We start from the raw sequence: 20423 nt of genomic DNA, 5'->3' as shown, positions 1-20423 counted from the left end.
GTTCATATGAATATCATCAAAGCAGGTTTCCAATGTTGCTAAATATGACTGTAAAGTTGAATGGAGTAAATGTATATCACAGTCAGACGCGAAAGACGCAATGTCATCTGCATATACGTATACTTGTATTTTATCGCACAAGGGTAATGAACCTGACAAAATGTTAAATAAAACTGGCGAGAGAACAGAGCCCTGGGGGACACCTCTCGTTTGGCTATATTTAGATGTAGAAACACCTCATTGGGAGCAATAAAACTTTCTATCTTTTAAAATTCTTGCATCCAATTTGTAATATAATGCGGGAAATTTAAGTCTGTTGGGCATTGATGAGAATAACATGTTCAACACTATCATATGCCTTGGCTAAATGAAGGATTACTAAAGCCGGATATTGCCGTCTGTGCCGAGCAAGCTTAATACGAGCCTCTAAATTGACATGCGCACACCATATCGAGCAACCGGGTGTAAATTTAATCTGGCACGAGCTGAGCATTGCATTATCTGTTATAAACTTCATAATTCTTATGTATATTATTCTTTCTAATAATTTAATTACATGTGACGTTAAAGCAATCGATTTAATGTTGTCCACCTACTCCCCGTTTTTTTAAGAAGCGGAACAATTTTTACTAGTCTCCAGTCAGGAGGAACCCAACTATTTCTAAGTTAGTGATTGACGACGTTCAGCAGGTCTTCTGGGGATATGTCGAATAATACTTTCAACATTCCGGACGTAACGCCGTCTGGGCCTGGAGCTGTGTTAGGGAGAAGACGAACGACGTGCGGAAATTCTTCCATGTTTACTTCCATAAAATCGTTCACGAGTGGAGGTTTTACCAATTTTATTTGTAGCTGTGATGTAAATCTTTTTTCTAAGACTAATGCAATTTCAGCTAATATATCTTCCCATTCCTTTGGGGAAAGGATAACTGAGTCAATATTTACGGGCGCTGCGACAGCCTTAAGATTACGGAGAAACCTAAATAGAGCTTTTTTTATTACCACTCCTTCATAGAAAATTATATCGTTTTTCTTCATAATCGTCTTTTGCTAATGATACTGTTTTTTAAACATAGCTTTAGCGCGCAAATAATCGCTCCACTTAGTAGGGCTTTGGTTTATAAGGAGTTTTTTCCATGCGGCTTTTCGGAGTCTATAAACTTTTGCACAATCCGAATACCACCAGGCAGAGATAGCATGTCCTTGTGTTGAAGCTACAGTGAACTGTGATTTTTTTATTGTATGTTTTAAAGCTGAGCAAATACTCATAGCTTTAACATTTCTTTCCATACTGGTCAAGGAAGACATAGTTGACTGCAAATTCTTTTTAACTTTAGAGTAGTCTACGAAATTGTGCACCTGATAATCTAAAGTCACTAATGGAATGTTAATTTGAAATACGAGTGGACGGTGATCACTACTTGTAGCGGTATTAAGAACATTCCAAGACGAGACAGAAACGTTTGAGCTAGCAAATGCTAAATCTAATACTGACCTCGAGTTGCATCAAACAAACGTGGCAACTGTGGAATTTAAACAAATAAAATTGTTCGCGTTAGCCCAGTCCCACAACCATTTTTCCGATGTGTCTGTGCGAAACCCCACCACACATGATGAGAATTAAAGTCTCCCGCAAATAATATATTGTTTTTACAGAATCTCAGAGTCGCATCAAGAGCGCTTTCATCTTGTATCCCAGCTGGAAAGTAGTTACTGACTATTGAGTGTGGCGCACAGCCAGGAAAGTTTATTTCCAAAACCAAAACTTTAAAATCAGGCGATATTGCTTTGTAAGCTATTTTCGCTCCATGACCAAATTTTTATGAGATGAAAAAAGTTAATCCTCCATCACGAGAGTTTCTGTCCAGTCTAAAACAGTGATAGTTTTTTTAAAATAAAAGTTTTTATCAGCTGACACCCAAGTTTCTTGTAGCACTACAACGTCAGGAGATTGCTGAGAAATGAGGTACTATAGTAAATATGTAGCTGCAGAGAGGATTGAACGGCAGTTCCATTGAAGAACTCTAAGGCACCCTATGATATGATGATAAGCAAGCAACTGTGGCGAAGGAACTGCGTTGAATTCGGCACGATAGCGTTCCTACACAATTAGCTCATGAGCAGGGGCGTAGCCAGCAATTTTTTTCGGGGTGGGGGGGTTCAACCATACTTTATGTATGTTCGTGCGTGCGTTTGTATGTGTGCGTGTATATATACGCAAAAAAAACTGAAAAATTTCGGTGAGAGTTTGAACCCCCCCCCCCCCACCCCTGGCTACGCCCCTGCTCAGGAGGGTTGCTTGTTGGGTGACTTGGTACATGGTTACGATTTAATTATTTAGTCAAAATATCCCTCTGGGCCCTCTTGCGAGGGCATTGCAAAGGAAACGGGGAGCTAGGAAGAAACCGAGAGGCAGAAAAGCAGAGACAGTCACAAAGCTGTGACTTACTAACAAATGACGTTTAACAAAAAAAAAACGCTCTTCTAAAGTCCGCTCAGAAGACGCGCAAAACGTACCCTAACTAAACCACCATGCTCATCTTACCTATGAAACTCACCTCTGCTCAAGACACTGGCACTCTCTCTTGATCAAAAACCGCAAAAGAAGCGCTTGAACACCTTTGGAAGCCAAGCTTCCACTTGTAGCACGCTTCAATCAATTCTTTTTCAGGCTTTGTCTTCGCCTTACCCACAAGTGGCACCGTGCTAGAAAAATGCGGGAGTGTAATCACGCTGCTTGCAATTTTTGCAAGCACTGCTTGCTCTGCTTGCTAATCTTTTACCCAGTGCCACTGGATAAAAGATTAGCTTGTATCCGCAAATGGTCATTAAAACATCTACGAGTTTGTCCAATGTATTCCTTATCACAAGTGCGCTTACTGCTGTACACGACATAAGTGTCATGCGTGCAGTAACCCCTAACATGTTTGGTATATCGCAAGCTTTTCTTTGAGTACAGAGCTTCGAAACCCTCTTACACAGGTCTGCAAACTTGCAAGGTGGAGAACAAACCAAGAACAAACCAACCTGACATCGTTCTTAGCAGCAACATCTTTCAACCTGTGTAATGTGCCTTGCGCATACGACATAACCACCAGGCTCTTTTTTCTTACGGTGCCAAACGCAGGTTCGAGACCAAAAGGTTGAAAAACAGGTTAAAAAAATAAATATCGTGGTGTATCCCGGTGTCGCACCCGAGTACAGTTCGAACGGCGTCGAAGGAGTTCAAGCCTGACGCTCAACTTTTCCCTCGCTCTCAGTGCTTCACCCTTCAGACAGAAGTACCAGATTTTTTTTATATATAGAAGCCCTTGTGGTTTAGAAGCATGACCTTAACTTAAGATTGTTAACTGCTCCAATTATTTTTCATGACGGACAACACTTTTAACTGGTACCAGACATTTTTCACTAAACCTTCTCCCCTTCCAAGCACACTTCAAAAGCTTTTGAAAGCGGCAAATTCAACAACTGAAACGAACAGCATAGCATCTGACAATGAATGAGTTGCTTTACTTGTCCGATGCGTTTATGCAGTGAGAATTGCCTCTTGTGCCCCACCGCAATGCACGGTACGTTATCTGCAGTACGAGCCGCCTGCACGACGCTCTATCACTGAGTAGATCTAGTCAAAGCAAGCTTCAGCTCGGGTCAATTCATAAAGGCAACGTCTGACAAACTTCTGTCTGGTCGAGGCGAATGCTAACGAGAATGAATACAGACGAGAAACAAAGAAAAGGTGATATTTAAAAATACGCTATGCCATGCTGGGACGGCGCAGGCGTCCTCACAATTGAAAAAAATTTGATTCAAAGCTCTTATCTTGAATAGCTTTTTATCCAGATAACTTCACTAACCTCTCAACCAAAACACGGAAACGTAATCTCGATTTACGCATCTTGCTTGAGTTAAATTATACTATATTTTAGTGATGTTCAGCGATCGTTTACTTACATATATGCATTTTGTAGGATAGCTCACTGTTCGGGCAGTCCCTACATTTACGACGCTTCTCTATTTTCCTATGTAAACACTTCCCGTAAACTGCATGAAATTGCATTGCTTCACAGAATGTTACCTCATGTATTTCTTTTTTCTTCCTAATGTGCAACGCTATTCGATACTTCGAGCTTTTGCTGTGTTGCTGCGTTGTGTATTTATGCCCCACTCCTGCCTAAGGCCTTCCTAGAAGGCCGGCAGTATGTAAAAAAAAGAAAATATAATTCGTATCCATTTTACGAGCAAGTCTCCCCTTTCACGCTTTCAAGAGATCTTCGTTAATAAGGTGTTTCAAAATTCAGCCTAGACACCGTACACTGCAGCAAAATGCGCGAACCCGACATTACAACAGTGACGTGCACGCACTGCGGGCTGGGCTGCCGTGCAGACCTTCGGCAATTAATATGGCAGTGTTCTGCGTTAGATGCAGGCAGAATGGTCCTACAGGCTTTGCAATGAACGTACCACCGTGAAGCGCTGCTTGCGGGTCCTAACAAGCAGCTATTATTTGCACAGCATGGAAGTCCAGCCTTACCGCACACCGTCCCAGTACGAGTCATCATCATCATCATCAGCCTGTCTACGCCCACTGCAGGGCAAAGGCCTCTCCCATGTTCCGCCAATCAACCCGGTCCTGTGCTTTCTGTTGCCACGTTATACCTGCAAACTTCTTAATCTCATCTACCCACCTAATTTTCTGTCTTCCCCTCACGCGTTTGCCCTCTCTTGGAATCCAGTCAGTTACCCTTAATGACCACCGGTTATCCTGCCGACGTGCTACGTGGCCGGCCCATATCCATTTCTTCTTCTTAATTTCAACTATGATATCCTTAACCCCCGTTTGTTTTCTGACCCACTCTGCTCTCTTCCTGTCTCTTAAGGTTACACCTATCATTTTCCTTTCCATCGCTCGCTGCGTCGTCCTCAATTTAAGTTGAACCCTCTTTGTAAGTCTCCAGGTTTCTGCTCCGTAGGTAAGTACCGGTAAGATGCAGCTGTTATATACCTTCCTCTTGAGAGATAGTGGTAGACTACCATTCATGATTTGATAATGCTTGCCGAATGAGCCCCATCCCATCCTTATTCTTCTAGTTATTTCACTCTCATGGTTCGGCTCCGCGGTTACTAGCTGTCCTAAGTAGACGTACTCCTTTACAACTTCCAGCGTCTCGCCACCTATCGCGAAGCGCTGTTCTCTGCCAAGATTGTTCCACATTACTTTAGTTTTATGCATATTAATTTTCAGACCTACTCTTCTACTTTCCGTATCCAGTTCAGTAATCATGAGCTGTAATTCGTCTCCCGCGTTACTCATCAATGCAATGTCATCAGCGAAGCGCAGGTTACTGAGATACTCTCCATTAACTCTTATCCCTAATTCTTCCCAATCTAGGGCCCTGAAAACCTCCTGTAAACACGCGGTGAATAGCATTGGAGAGATCGTGTCTCCCTGTCGTACGCCCTTCTTTATTGGGATTCTGTCGCTTTCTTTATGAAGGACTATAGTGGCTGTGGATGCGCTGTAGATTTCTTCCATTATGTTTATATAGGCTTCGTCGATGCCCTGATTCCGCAGTGCTTGCATGACTGCTGATGTCTCCACCGAATCAAATGCCTTCTCGTAATCTATGAAGGCTATGTATAGAGGTTGGTTGTATTCCGCGCATTCCTCTATCACCTGATTGATAGTATGAATATGGTCTATTGTTGAGAAGCCTGTACGAAATCCTGCCTGGTCCCTTGGTTGATTAAACTCTAATGTCGTATTAATTCTGTTAGCAATTACTTTTGTGAATAGCTTGTAGACAACGGACAGTAAGCTGATGGGCCTGTAATTTTTCAGGTCCTTGACGTCCCCTTTCTTATGGATCAAGATGATGTTGGCATTCTTCCAAGATTCTGGTATCCTCCCTGTCGAGAGACACTTCGTATACAGGGTGGCCAGTTTCTCTAACATAATCTCTCCACCGTCTTTCAACAGGTCTGATGTTACCTGATCCTCACCAGCGGCTTTGCCTCTTTGCATTCCCTTTAGGCCTTTCTTTACTTCTCCTGTTAATACTGGTGGGATGTCAGATTCCTCTGGGATATTACTGCTTCTTACGTTATCATCCTGACTGTCTCGGCTGCTGTACAGATCTCTGTAGAACTCTTCCGCTATCTCAACTATTCTATCCATATTGGTTGTGACCTTGCCATCCTTGTCCCTTAACGCATACATCTGATTTTTGCCTATGCACAGTTGTGTCTTCGTAGCTTTGAGGCTTCTTCCGTTCTTTAGAGCATGCTCAATTCTCTCCATATTATACTTTCTTATGTCGGCTACTTTACGCCTATTGATCAACTTCGAAAGCTCCGCCAGCTCTATTTTGTCTGTTGCATTTGAGGCTTTCATAGCTTGACGTTTCTTAATGAGGTTTTTCGTCTCTTGGGATAGCTTACCAGTGTCCTGTCTAACGACTGTACCCCCGACTTCCACTGCACACTCCTTAATGATACTAGTCAGATTATCATTCATTGCGTCAATGCTAAGGTCGGTTTCCTCGGTTAAAGCCGCGTACCTATTCTGAAGTGAAACTCTGAATTCCTGTACTTTCCCTCGCAGAGCTAGTTCATTAATCGGCTTCTTGCGTATCAGTTTCTGCCGTTCCTTCCTCACGTCTAGTTGAATTCTAGATCTTACCATTCTATGGTCACTGCATCGGATCTTGTTAACTACTTCTACATCCTGTATAATGCCCGGGTGGTCGCACATTATGAAGTCTATTTCATTTTTAGTTTCGCCATTAGGACTCCTCCACGTCCACTTACGAGTAGTCCGTTTTCTGTAGAAGGTGTTCAAGATCCGTAAATTATTGCGTTGTGCGAACTCTACTAGTAACTCCCCTCTGGCATTTCTAGAGCCGATGCCATATTCCCCAACTGTATGATCTCCAGCCTGCTTCTTGCCTACTTTTGCATTAAAGTCGCCCATCAGTACAGTATACTGTGTCTTTACCTTACTCATTGCTGATTCTACGTCTTCGTAGAAGCGTTCAACCAGTTGATCATCATGGCTGGATGTAGGCGCATAGGCCTGTATCACCTTCATCCTGTACCTCTTATTAAACTTAATCACGATACATAACACCCTCTCATTAATGCTATAGTATTCCTCTATATTGCCAGCTATATTTTTATGAATAAGGAACCCCACTCCTAGTTCTCTTCAGTGCTGCTACTCAAATCAATGGAAGCCCCAACCAAGGCATCGCAAGACACTGTGAACGACATTGCAGTCTGGCAGCTACAAGTGTGCGCAGGGTTCCCCGTCTGGAGGCGGGGGCATAGTGTCATTGCTGCGCCCGCCCGCTCTCGTTGGTCGAGGCCGAAAGACAACATGCTTCACAACGGATGAAAAAATCACACCATCTCCGCTAAAGGGGGCCATGAGACGATGCGAAGCAGCGTTTCGGCATGTCAAGCCCGCGTTTCAGAGGGGAAGTGGAGAGGGGGAGGAGAGAGGGAAGTTAAGAGGGGGAGGGGATGTGGAAAGGGAAAATTGGGAGATGGGGAAGGGAGAGGGGAAGAGGAGAGGGGGAAAGTCGGAGATGGGAATGGGAGAGGGGAAGGGAAGTTGAAAGTGGGAGAGGGGAAAGTGGGAGAGGAGGTGTGCGGAGAGGGTTCGCGCATGCGCAGTAGGGATGGTCACGCCGCACACCACCACCGGATTGAACTCCGCCGTAAGATGCTTCGCATCTGAAGCACAAGGAAAGTGAAACGATGACGTGCTTCTTACAATGGCCTGCCTTTGGTCCCTGGCTTCCCGGGAGTAAAGATTGCAAGTAAACAGTTCTAGGAAAGGGGCCTTCGGCCGCCAACATTGTCAAAGCCCTGCATGGCCAAAAGCCAGCTCTTTAAGCAATGACGGGACAGGTCCGCCTGAGTAGCGGTATGGGGCAGAGTTTCCCCCCCCCCATGGTGATGAGGAAGGGCGGCCGCCTCCCTTGCCTTCGCGCCCCGTGCGTACGCCTGTGCTGGCAACACCTCGTCTATCCACACAAAGAACATGCGCCTCCCCATTTCCTAATAAGGGACTTTCAATCAATCAATACAACCCGTTTATTTACTAAATATATGGGTTAGTCTGTCTGCAGATAATGCCCTTCTCGCCAGATAACTTTTCTCTAGTGAATTCAGTGACGTTGATAAGTATATATATGTATGCGAAGGGACACTGACGGAGGAGGTCTGCCCCCACTAGTCTACTGATACACAAGTGCAACTGATACGAAAGTGCAAAAATCTGCTCAACGAGCTTAGCGCGCACCGCAAAATTCAAATGGAGATGCGTAACAAAAAACATTTAAAAGCAGCGTAACTTCCATCAACGAAACGAGGCACGTATGCATTCATAAGACATATATAAAAGCGTTTCGAACGGGTCCCGAACCGTATCGCTTATATTTTCTCCCCAAATATTGACCAACCGATATAATGTACCGCCACACGGCGTGACAATGGTGCGATCAGCCTTGACCTGCCTGGTGTATCGATAACATTTTCATCTTTTTAGCGTTCATCGCTTGTCATGTCGTGAACTATGCCGCGAGCAAATGAGGGAGGCTAGAGGCACGCTCTCTGTTCACGCGTCATTTATGCGTCCCGGTGACACGATGAAGTTTCGAGAAACCATGTGCATGAGTGCCCCCGCATCGACACGGGGGTGGAGCCTTACGACGTGACTCATGCCCAGGCGTGGTCTCTCTCGAATTCCGTGCAGCATTTTCCCTATAAACGAGTGCATACTGCACCACTGGGCGTTGGCAACCAGACATTCCTAAGCCTAAATATATGTGCTATGGCAGCGAACACTTGGGAGTGTAAGGCTCGGTTCCTTTTGCCTCGAGGATTTTTTGTTCCACTTATGACTAATTTGACGAATTTCTTTTGACGAAGTCAATGAAACATTTACGTCTTTTTCGATAGCACCCAGACTTGAATATCCCCATCACTGTCTCCCCATCTACTGTTATGTCGGCCTCGTTTCGCCTTGCTGCAAGCCACTAATTCGCAACCTTGCTAGCGTTGTTCCCTTAGCTTATCGTTTCGAATATCGTTTCGAATATCAGTCATTTTCCAACTGATTTGCTGCTCCAGAGCAAGATAGGTTTCAACTCTTTATTGCCACTCCACCGTAAGAAACATCTCACCCTACTTAGCTGTTAATTATGAGAGCTAAGTTATATTCAACATATATATTCTTTTTGCACAATTCTAATTGATTTTCTAAGAAAACAGGAACGCTCATCTCGCCTCAACTGTCGGACGTGTGTTCTCCAATCTGAAGCTTTCAAAAGTTTTCGATTGGAAATCGGAAAAGCACGCAGTCATATTTCAGCCTTTTACTGCAGCAGGCAAATTAGGAAAGCATAGTTTACCAATATAATTCAGACAGTTTCATGTGCCGCTTTTGCAAAGATCATAGAATAATTTTAAAAAATAGCCGTTGCACACAATTGTGCTTGAATATTGAGCCTAACTTTTTAAGTACTTAGGCACAATCTGCTCGTTCTACCTTTCTCGAAGCGCGTATTTACGTTGTCGCGAGGAATACATTGACGATGAGCCCTATAACAAAAAAAAAGTACATACACGGATAGCCAATTTGACAAGCGTTTGTGCTTATCGATCAGCTATTTGCTAAATTGAATATGTGCCTATCGAACGCTTCATAGGCGAAAGCTTTTCCCTCTCACTCCCTTTCAGTCTTCGGAAAACGATCCATCTACATAACGAGCTTTACCTGCATCGACTGTCGATTGTCCTAAGGCATTAGGTCACGCGTGTGCACAATAGGACGTAAACTTGCGTGTCCTAATTTGCGTAACCTGGTTCCGGAAACTATGAATCAAGCTTGACTCCCTGTTCTTTGTGCTTTTTTGTTTTCCTGGCACCCCGATCGCTGCAGGGCGTGCCTCATCTGCCTGATTGTGTCACGAAGCTTCAGTGCAGTTTCACGCTCGCTGACGCTCTTCGTGAACGCAATGAAATGAACTGGTAGCGAATGTTCATGAAGTTAGGTGAGATAAAAAATACGCACTCACGCAAATGAACGCTCCTGCAGAGCTGCAGGAAAGGACGTTCTGCATAACTGCTATTTTTTTTTATCGTGGCTTTCCGGTAAAATTTTCGTTGCAGGAGGTGCAAGGAAAGTGCGCCGGCGTTGTCTTTATTTTTCAGCTTAACGCTTTTTGCATCTTGCGACATAAAAGAATGCGGGTAAAGACTGGTACGAGGAGGTGGCGGATGAAATGGAAAAAACACTAAGCAATGCCTAAAAAAAAAGGCAGGAGTAAGGGGAAGATGGAAGCAAGCGATGAAAAATTCGTAAACAGCACACGCCTCCAGCGCACGCCCCCTCTTTACGAATTTTTCATCGCAAGCAATACCTAGTGCTACTGCGAAAGTGTCGAGCTGAATTCTGTGAAAGGAAATTCCTGCAATAGGCTCCGGCCAGGCCGCCTGTAGGCGAAAACGCACAGAAGCGAATATTCGCATTATAGTGAGGGTTGTGTCTCCAGCAGCGAAAATGCGGAATGAAGCCAGCAAATTATAATGCAATGCCAAGTATTCACCCAGCCAGAACCACAGAAAACGTCAACTTTCCAGAAGCCTTGGAGTAGAAGGTGGCTGGAATCAATAACTAGTGAAGCAATCTACATCCAAACGGCCGCCAGTAGACTACGTTTTGTATGTAGTGTGCAGACGAGGGTGTCGTAGCTCGGTGTCGCCCTATAATGCCCCCACTAAGAAGAACGAAAGACACTGCATCTGTGTCTGGTGTAACGTGCTCACATCAGTTTCGTCATCGCTTTGTCGGCGTCACGGATTAGCGCGTTACTGGGGGACATGCACGCGCTTCTACTGTGCCTCTAGCCATAGCATGTACACTTCTAGCACTAACGTGCTTTGCAATATTTTTTTATCCTTTATTGCGCAGTTATGCACTTTGTAATACCGACGCCGATAAAGGCGCCATCATGTCTTATATAAAGCATGAATAAAAATGCCTACTCCTGGTCGATGCCGCGGTTTAACTGTCCGTGCAATAGCAAGGTATAACACTGGGTCATTTCTGTGCACAGCCGAAGGTGTCTCCCGTCCACTCCATCTTCTGTGCTTTTTGCTCCCTCCCACTGTGGTGCTGGGCCGTGCTCCCGTTTGGGTTGTGTAAGATAGCGCCGCCTTTTCTTTTCGTAAAGTTAACTATTTCACTGTCCCACTCCCATTAAAAAGTTCTCCCTGACCCATAGTTTTTGTTTAAAGCAATAAAAATGCCGTTAGAGTGAGGCACGGGCGTCGCGCATCGCGTGGATTGCTCTGGCCGGAATCGTGACGTCCTTAAGCAGACAGGCGAGAGTTGTAATTATAATGAGAACATTCGTGTACCGCGCCACATTTAGAAGTCGACTCTGCCTTCCAGCAGAAATCAAAGAAAAGTGGCTGTACAGATACTACCTGCGACCCGCAGTCGCGCAAATTAACAGAGCGTGAAGCCGCAAAAGAGTGGACGCGACGTGCAACGCCACGCAATTCACGCTTGTTGGTTGCCGTTCGCAAGCATTTAGCGACGGTGGTCAGTGCTCAGCCATGTGAGCCGTGTTTCACTCTCTCTCTCTCTCGCTTTCACACAGATATAGACCACCGCTACACCTCGTGGGATTTCGCGCGCGAGAACATATCCGGATTTCGGTGCGCGGATCATGCATCCTGTGACGCAATCAGAATCAGCGTAGTGCATTACCGTCGGCATTTAAGTTCTCGTTTTCGAATGGCGCTTTTCTTTGGCTGGCAACGAAGAGCGGTTGCTCTATGGTAATATGTGCTAGTACTCCATATATGTATCTATGGTGTGATATGCATATCCTTCTATGTGTGCTTCTGCGTACGTGATGCTAAGACCTGAATTGGAGTACATCGCTGTACTAGTCATAGGCGCAGTGAGAGAGGAAGATGGGGCTAATAGATTCACCCCCCCCACACACGCACGCATACAAACACACACAAGCCCACACGTGCAGTTGGGCTGGACCCCGTCTTCACAAAATAAAACCTTGGAATGAGTCATCACGAGCAAAGACACGTCATGACTAACTTGCTTCGCTGACAAGCAAATACTCTATTGGCACCAGACGCAAGAACTATACAGTTTGCACTTTAAAAAAGGTATTTCTTTTATAATATACAATACACACAGCTTGTCCCACTGAAAACAATAGGAGAACTTGTCACATTAGGAAGCATTCACTTCACGCAAATCTCGTCAGTCGTACTGCTGACGCGCACAGCATGAAAGCGGCCAAGGTGCAGAGCAGAACATGTGCAACAAACGCTATGTCAGCAGTCAGCGCTTGTCTCTTTTCATTTGTAACTCTTTTTCGCTTTCTATCTCTGCATTTCATTATGAAAAACAAACCAGCTTTGTCCTATGTCATGCTTCGGTGGTACGGCTTCGTTGAGATTGCGACATCCTTTGTAGCAAACGCTGCGACCTCTTGAATGCATAATTCTCAGCCGGGGCCTTACACAAGCCATGACGGCTGATAATTACATCATGCAGCAAGCTATCAAGATGTCATTATTGTGCATTACTTCAGCATAGGAATGACGATGACATCATTACACGAAAGCATATCATACAGGAGTTGTGCACACAAAAGTGAGTGATTCGTGTCGCAATTTATCTAAACATTCATCGTTTTTTTTTGTATTCCGATTCTTTGAAGCATTTCTAAATATCGAATACTTTATTTTCCACACATACTATTTCAAATTTCCTATTTACTTACTGATAATCTGCCTTTTTGGAATATTATTTTCTTGCGGCCCAAAAATCACGCGGTAGCTAATTGTCATGGGCGCACTGCCAGAAATAAATTTTCTAATTCAAGCGAAGATTTTTAATCGCGTATTCATGTTACTTACTATCACATAACAACAAGCCCCACCTGCCACGCGGGTGAATTTTATTCTTAATTCAATTAGTGCGTAGCCTCTCAAATGGTCTTTTACGGCTGGACCCAATGGACTTCAAAGATTCTTCTAGACTGAACCGTTGAGAAAGGAAGGAAAACATTGGGAAAAAAGCAGGGATGTTAACCAAGTTAGAATGACCGGTATGCTACCCTACGCCAGAGAAAGAGATTGACCATCGATAAAGAAGTACAAAGGGCTCATAACGTACTCCATGTTCCTATCAACATTTGCTCTGGCGGCCAATAGCTCTGAAAAAGAAAAATGACTGACCAAAAACGTTTTCTGACGCTATCCATTTACTGGAACATAAAATGGAGGTACTATAAGAGTCTCCAAGAAGTGACCTAGACGAATTCTGAACCCACGTGACGGTACAAATAAATATGCGAAGAAGATTCACGACAATTCCGTTCTCAGGCTTTAATATGCGAACAGGACATCCAAGGTCAAATGCTAAGTGCTCTCAGTGCCTATGATTTGTACACTTGTGAAATAAGCACAGTAAAATACAACGTGTCATTTAAATATAAAATGCAGAAAGCAACCACCGCAAGCGGAGAAACCACAAAGGCTGGTGTCACCGGAACACCAGCCTTTTAATTGTGGGATTTCGCGTCATGAAACTGCACAATCTTTCACTCAATAGTGGCGCTGTCGTGGGAGAGGGCTTTTGTTTAATTTTGACGGACTGGAATTTTTAACTGGCACCCGACGTGGGAGTCGCCTGCTGTGTGCTGACGCGCGCCTTGCAGGACCATAATAAAGTTTTTTCCACTAACCAACCAACCCCATAGATGGTACGCGAGAGTGTCCACGTGACAACCACATCGAAGGTGGAACCGAAGCAGCAACGTTTCGCTCAGCAGCCGATTATTATAGCGATAGTCACTTCCACGGCGGAGAGAGTATCCGCTTCAATATGACTATACATAAATGTGACTTCTTGCTGACGCCCCGCACATTAAAATAATTCTCTACCCGAAAGGCCAAACTTGCAAATCTCATTTTCACTCCCTTTTGCCAATGCAGCTCCACGATGGAAGTCGAGGTCAAGCCTAACCGCAGTCCAGGAGCGGACAAGGCAAGCCGCAAGAAGCGACCCACAAGAAAGACCAGCCGCAAGTCCAACGTGGCAGCTACAGAAGAACACCGCGACGAGGCGACTCCGCCACGTAGCGACCAGACGCCTGATTCCCAGAGTAGCAGGGTAATATATATGCCTTTGCATGCCTAGACAGCACGTGCCTCTTGAAGGTTGCATCTTTGTTTCATTTCATCCTGCAGGTTCTAATTTGTGGACACATAGGGTCCACAAATTCTCTAGACGTACGAGAAGCGTCATTTGTATGCCCTTATGTAGAAAAACTAGCTCACGAAGAATTAGTGCAGCGTTCAAATAACATCGGCTGATGTACTTGTGTGCAAGTCGGTTCAATGAAATATTGTATTTGTAACTTTCTGAGCGGTACGAATAGCTCGCTACAAATATGTGCACTGAGATAACGCGGACTAGAATTTTGCATATATTTATTGTGTAATGTGCGCAGGTTGAAGATTCACTTGTAAATTTATTGCCAAGATACAATACAACGAGACCACATAATCAACAATTGTTAGGAATACGATTTCGTTTCCAGGACACCCGTAGGAAGGGGTAGGGGCGAGATATAAGTCCTTCTGCGATTAGTAGATATTTCATGTGGAGGCAAGAATCGCGCACTGAGGTAAAATATTACCGTGACATATAAGAGGCAGTTACTGTTGTAGACCTATTGGTACGCGAAAATTCCCGTATAAGCAGACAACGGAAGCACGTTTGCGACGCTCAAACTATCGCTGCAAAAGAAGAGGTGATACATTAGCTGTGAAACATTTCAGGTGACCATGTGGTTTACGCTATAGGTCTTGAAAAATTACGCGTGTTGTAGCACTTAAGACGACAAATGATCTAAAGGTACGCAGTGCAACCCCTTGAACCGGATGCGACGCGACCGTAGAACGTGACGTCCTCGACTCAGAATGGAACGCCGCAGACTTAGCGCCATGTTTGTACGATGCACTTTTTAGCACAATGGTGTAAAGCGTTCTAATGCGAAAGTTTGTTATATTCCTGCTTGTTCGCAGCATTCCTAGGGCCGTTCGTTACTTGAGTACACCCTAGTAATTTCAACGCGATAGCGTGAATGAGCCCGTGTCGCAGAAATTCCAGGGCCGGCGGCGTTGGCTGTAAGCGAAAAAATTACAGAGGATGCTTAGAACTTTCTACAAATGTGAAGGCGAGAGGCTAGTTGGACTCATAGCGATGTGGAGTGAACCTCTGAGCCCACGCGGCGACGTATAGACATCGTTCAATGCAGTTTTCGAAATGCAAAAGCAGTGCAAGAACCCGCAACCGCGAGAGGAGAAGCAGCCAAGTCGGGCCCTGCCCCGACGAGAAGCTAACGCGACTCTTGCATGTCCCCCATTCTAGACCACGCATGCTTAGCGGGGCCGTCGCCGCAGGGCAACACACTCTATTTTGCGCAGGGTCGGTGTCGAGCACGCCACTCAACCTTCTTCGCGCAACTACTGCGCTGCTACTTATGCGAACGCCACACAGACGAAGTGGACGAAGTAGACGCGCAGCCGCTGCGCTCACTTTTTTACGACCATGCGTTTCGGGCCTCATGCGACCTTGAAACATATATTTAAGGCTTCCTGTTGTCAACCGCGGTAATATTCTACATATAGTGCCCTTATGTATAACTATAGAGGCCGGATTTTTAGGCAATAAAAAAGCGCGTCTAAGGCCTCTAACATCGTGAATATAGACACAATAAATTTTTACATAAATGCAAACTTCAAATGAAGACGTTCGCGACCTGCATCTACAACAGGAAAACAAGAAATGTTATTGTTTATGACCACGAAGGCGCCAACAGTTGAACATAGCCGTGTAATTGTCCTTCGACCCGCACGGTGCGCAGAACACAGTCTCTCCGTTTATTTTGTATCACGGTGAGTCAAGTGTTCACTGTTGAATCAACACACTCCTGAGGGTCTTTCTTTCCGGCACGACTGAGAATGGCAGAACAGGAGCTGATAGCCAGACTGCTCAAATTTTAGACCAGAAGGGAGGGACGCCTCCTACTAGCCGGGTCAAATCACGTATAGAGCCAATTTCTCCCCTGGCGGTGAAAACCTTAAAATATAAGTAACAAACAAAACAGACGTCGCGTGCATATCACATTTTTCTTTATTCTTCTGCTCTTCACTCTCCCTTCCTTCGACGGCTCTCTGCGGTTTCGCATTCGCCAACCGCTCGCGCCATGTCGGCGCGGCAGCGTACGCTGGCCGGCGCGTCCCAATACTGCTGGTAGCTGCTGTTTTCCAGGAGTTGGTTGAAATAGAGGACCAAGCTGAACTCCATCGAGTTTTCAACAGTTAATGTTGTCCGGTAACATGAATAATGATCTCAAAGTGCACCCAAAAGCGAAACGAGTGTTCATATAGGCACTGATTTTGAAAATAGGCATTCAGAGGCATTTGTAGGCGTCTAGACAGAAACGCCAAAATAGGCATTTAAAAGCACTATAAAAACACCACACAAGTCCTTCTCAACCTGTAAGTCATTCTCATATGTCGAAGTGGGGCGACAGGAGCGCAAGGAACAAAATAGGCATTGCCTAAAATCCGGTCTCTATCTATATAACAGAACAAACGAGGTTTGTGTTTCATATGTAGAAGTTGGAGACACAAACGTGCCAACCATTTTTGGGCGAAAGTAAACCAATTCCTCCTCGCGCCTTCACAGGGCAAGCAGCATGGCGACAGCGTAGCTCCGTTACAGCCACCACGGAACAAGGCAGCCTCGCTGATGCAACAGCACCGGTCCGTGTGGCGGAACGAGTTCCAGAAACTGCACGACGCCGAGGAGAGGCTCAAGAACGACATCGTCGACAAGCTCAGGTACAGGCATGATACCCATCTTAATGCTCAGCAGTGCAGCGTGGGGAAAGACAGGGGCACGAGGACACGAAGATGGCGATAGGCGCGAACTGCCATCTGAATTTTTGTTATCTGACATACGAGTTTATACACGAACACATAAGGCAATGCGAAATGCGACAGAAAAAAAAAAGAACTACATACCAATGCCGCACACTGTTCGTGCTAGCATTGTCTAGAATGGACAACACCATGTTCGAAATGGCTTATTTATAAATAAGCCTCTTTCAAGGGCCACGTCGGCTATCTGGACGACGCACGCGCAGTCATGGTAAGCTTGAAGCCTGCGTTCAGATAAGGCTCCTATTGTCCAACGAAGGCGTGTTTTCTTTCCATAAAGTCAACTCCAAGGCTTTGTATCTTTCATTCACTACTGTTGATAACATAGCATTGGCCGCTCTACTCGAATGCCTATATACAGCTTGCAAGTACGGGCCCAGGCCCGCACTTGCAACCCCGAGCCCAGCACGGGCTCGACGGAAAACGCTTCGGACGGCCCGGCCCGGCCCCCGGGCTGGGCCGCGGGCCGGTCCCGGGCTTTCGGGTCGGCCCGGGCCCGTGCAGTGCACTAGATCGGCCCACCTTTGGCCGAATGACGATGTCATGATGACGTCCCAAATTTTGGCGATCTGTCACGTCATGCGGCGACGTCATCACGTGATGAATATTTTTTGCATCGCTCGTGTTGACGCCGCCGACGCGGAACGCCGACGGTCAATTTTCGGCGTGAACCCGAGTGATGCGAAAAAACATCATCGCGTGATGGCGTCACCATATGACGTCATCATGAAGTCATATCGTCAAAATTTGTGACGTCACTTTGACGTCATATAATGTGACGTCTCATGATGACGTCTTCACATCGCTTCGTCGAAGATGAGCCGATCACGCAGGCAGTGGAAAACCACGTTAGGTGCAGAAAGCTTTCGGAGGCAGCGGGGCGAGGGGGGGTGATTAGTATACTGACGGAGAAGAAGAAGAAGTTAGCTTTCGCCCTCCAGTTGTCTTAGGCCCCTGCGAGTTCCGCCACAGTGCCAGGAAATAAATTGCCCGGCACTGTGGCAATAAAGACTTAACAGGAATCGTTGAGGTTTTACGTCCCAAAACCACGATATGATTGAGCCACACCGTATGGAGGGCTCCGGAAATTTCGATTATCTGCTTTTCTTTAACGTGCACTTAAATCTAAGTACACGTGCCTCTAGCATTTCGCCTCCATTGAAATCCTACCGTCGTGGCCGGGATTCGATCCTGAGACCTTCGATCCTGCGACCTTCGGTTCAGCAGTTGAGCACAGTAACCACTAGACCACCGCGGCGCGAAATGAAGACATATAGAGCCGCGGTAGCACCACACCATCGTACCGGACACGTGAACGAGAAGCCAAGAATGTCGTCACAGTGCACGGAAGGTGTTCAAGTTCAATTGGACCTTGAGCTTACGCCGACGGGATCGTTGCCCAGGTTGACCGAGGCCTCATGGGCCGCGTGTGGGCTGCTGGCGAGGACGGTTCAACTCACCAGTATGAGCACACGAGTTCATGATGGCGATTGCGGAAGAAGTCCAGGATAGGGCACGCGGCTTTGAGAGAACAGGTGGACCATATTCCCTGCGCTCTCTTGCGACTGCACGACATCCCGATACAGTTCCTCATCGTAGGCTTAGTGACAGAAGCTTCTACTTCTTTTCACCATAGCAGCCTAGATATTGCGCATTACTAGATGGGAAGTTCAGGTAGCTTTTTCCAACCACAGTGTGGACACGAAAGTTATAATACGTATGTATATATTTCATATTTAAACTTATACGAGTTGAAAGCTTCAGGTAGATCTTGAGCATGCGGAAATTGATGCTGTAAATCATACAGCAAGGAGCTTGCTCGGAGCTTAAGTTTGAGCGAAGTGTCACGACGCTGATCGGCAAGTCCGTTGTGTTCTCGTGAGTTGGGATTTTCAGTGGTCCTAAGCGTACGACGGGTATCCGAAATTGTTAATTTTAATAAAGAAGTCGTAGATGCATTTACATAAAACTTTTTGTGCATAATCCCTGTCATTGTCATGCATGCTTGTGCAAACATCATATCTTTGCCTCAAGTAGTTCTTTTTCCACATGCTGTAGATGACATCAGCCTGCACGACGAACGAAGTTGAAGCGCGAAGTGTTATAAAAGTTCCTCCATTTGAAGACGCCAGATCTACGACAAAACGAAAGCTGTCTATGGGGATGAAAGCCCATCATATGAGATGGTTGTGAGGTGGAAGAGGAACTTTCAAAGTGGTCACGCGTCCCTGACAGACACGAGTGGGTAGACCCTCAATCAAGGGTGATCTTGCCATGGTAAAGAAAGTGGAGGCCGTTATCCTCGACGGCAGAATACCGATCATGGAAATAGTGATGGCGGAGACTGGACTAAGTTAAGAAATTGCGTGGAGGATCATTGGTGGGGAACTGCACGTTAATATGGTGTCTGCATGCTGAGTACCTCGCGCGTTGGCACCTCTTAGATTATTACACTAGTCATCACCCGCGACACTGCAACAAGGGATATTTGTAGGACAGGCGAGGCGTATAAGAAGGATCTGTAGCGACGATAGCGACTACGTTCACTACTTAAGCAACCTAAAGGAAACATTAGTTAAAAGAAATTAGCCGCAAGATGCTCTAAACAAGGTCTACAACGAAGCATGTCAACTAGATAGGAAATCATCACTAGCCCAAAGGGCCCCCGTAGAACAGCCCAACCAGCCGCCAGCATTTATAACCAAATACTCAAATGAGCTACCAAACATAAATGTCATCCTCCGTAAGTATTACCCAATACTGGCAAGCAACGAGCGCAACGAACGGAAAGTTAATTTACAGCAAGACACACGGTATGCACTGTCGATGAACTGGCAAGCGGTCAAGCGCGTCGGCTTTTATGCAGGTGCTATCGAACTTTTATGCAGGTGCGGCGTTATCTCTCGACAAAGCTGGAACATTCGCGTGCGGTGCGCAATCTTAACAAAACGATCTACTACAATCGCGAAGCTTCTCGAACACTGCTTCGCGGACAGCGCCGAGCGTTGATAACCGTCCTTGCTGGTCAAATCTGAATACAAGAAGTGGGCGTGGCAATATGGCCGCGGCGTTTGTGTCATTTTCCGATGCGACAGTTGCGACTGCCTGCTTAGCAGTTCACCTTCGCTTAAGCGCAATATTTATTGTATGCAAGCTCCATAACAGCACAAATTTTGGTGAAAAAAAATTACACCAACGAACCTAAAGTTACTTCAACAGTAACAGTCGAAGCAAAAATAAAAGAAAAGTCCACTTCCAGCAAAAGAGTAGTTTCTTAACTTTTGAAATAATATGACATGTGACTGCTTTGATTGAGAGGTAGTGTCCTTCACGAGTCTGTTCCACGCTCTGCAAAAGACAAG

This window comes from Rhipicephalus sanguineus, chromosome 3 (genome assembly GCF_013339695.2).
Source record: "Rhipicephalus sanguineus isolate Rsan-2018 chromosome 3, BIME_Rsan_1.4, whole genome shotgun sequence".
NCBI lineage: Eukaryota > Metazoa > Arthropoda > Arachnida > Ixodida > Ixodidae > Rhipicephalus > Rhipicephalus sanguineus.
Note: the sequence above shows the minus strand (reverse complement) of the source record.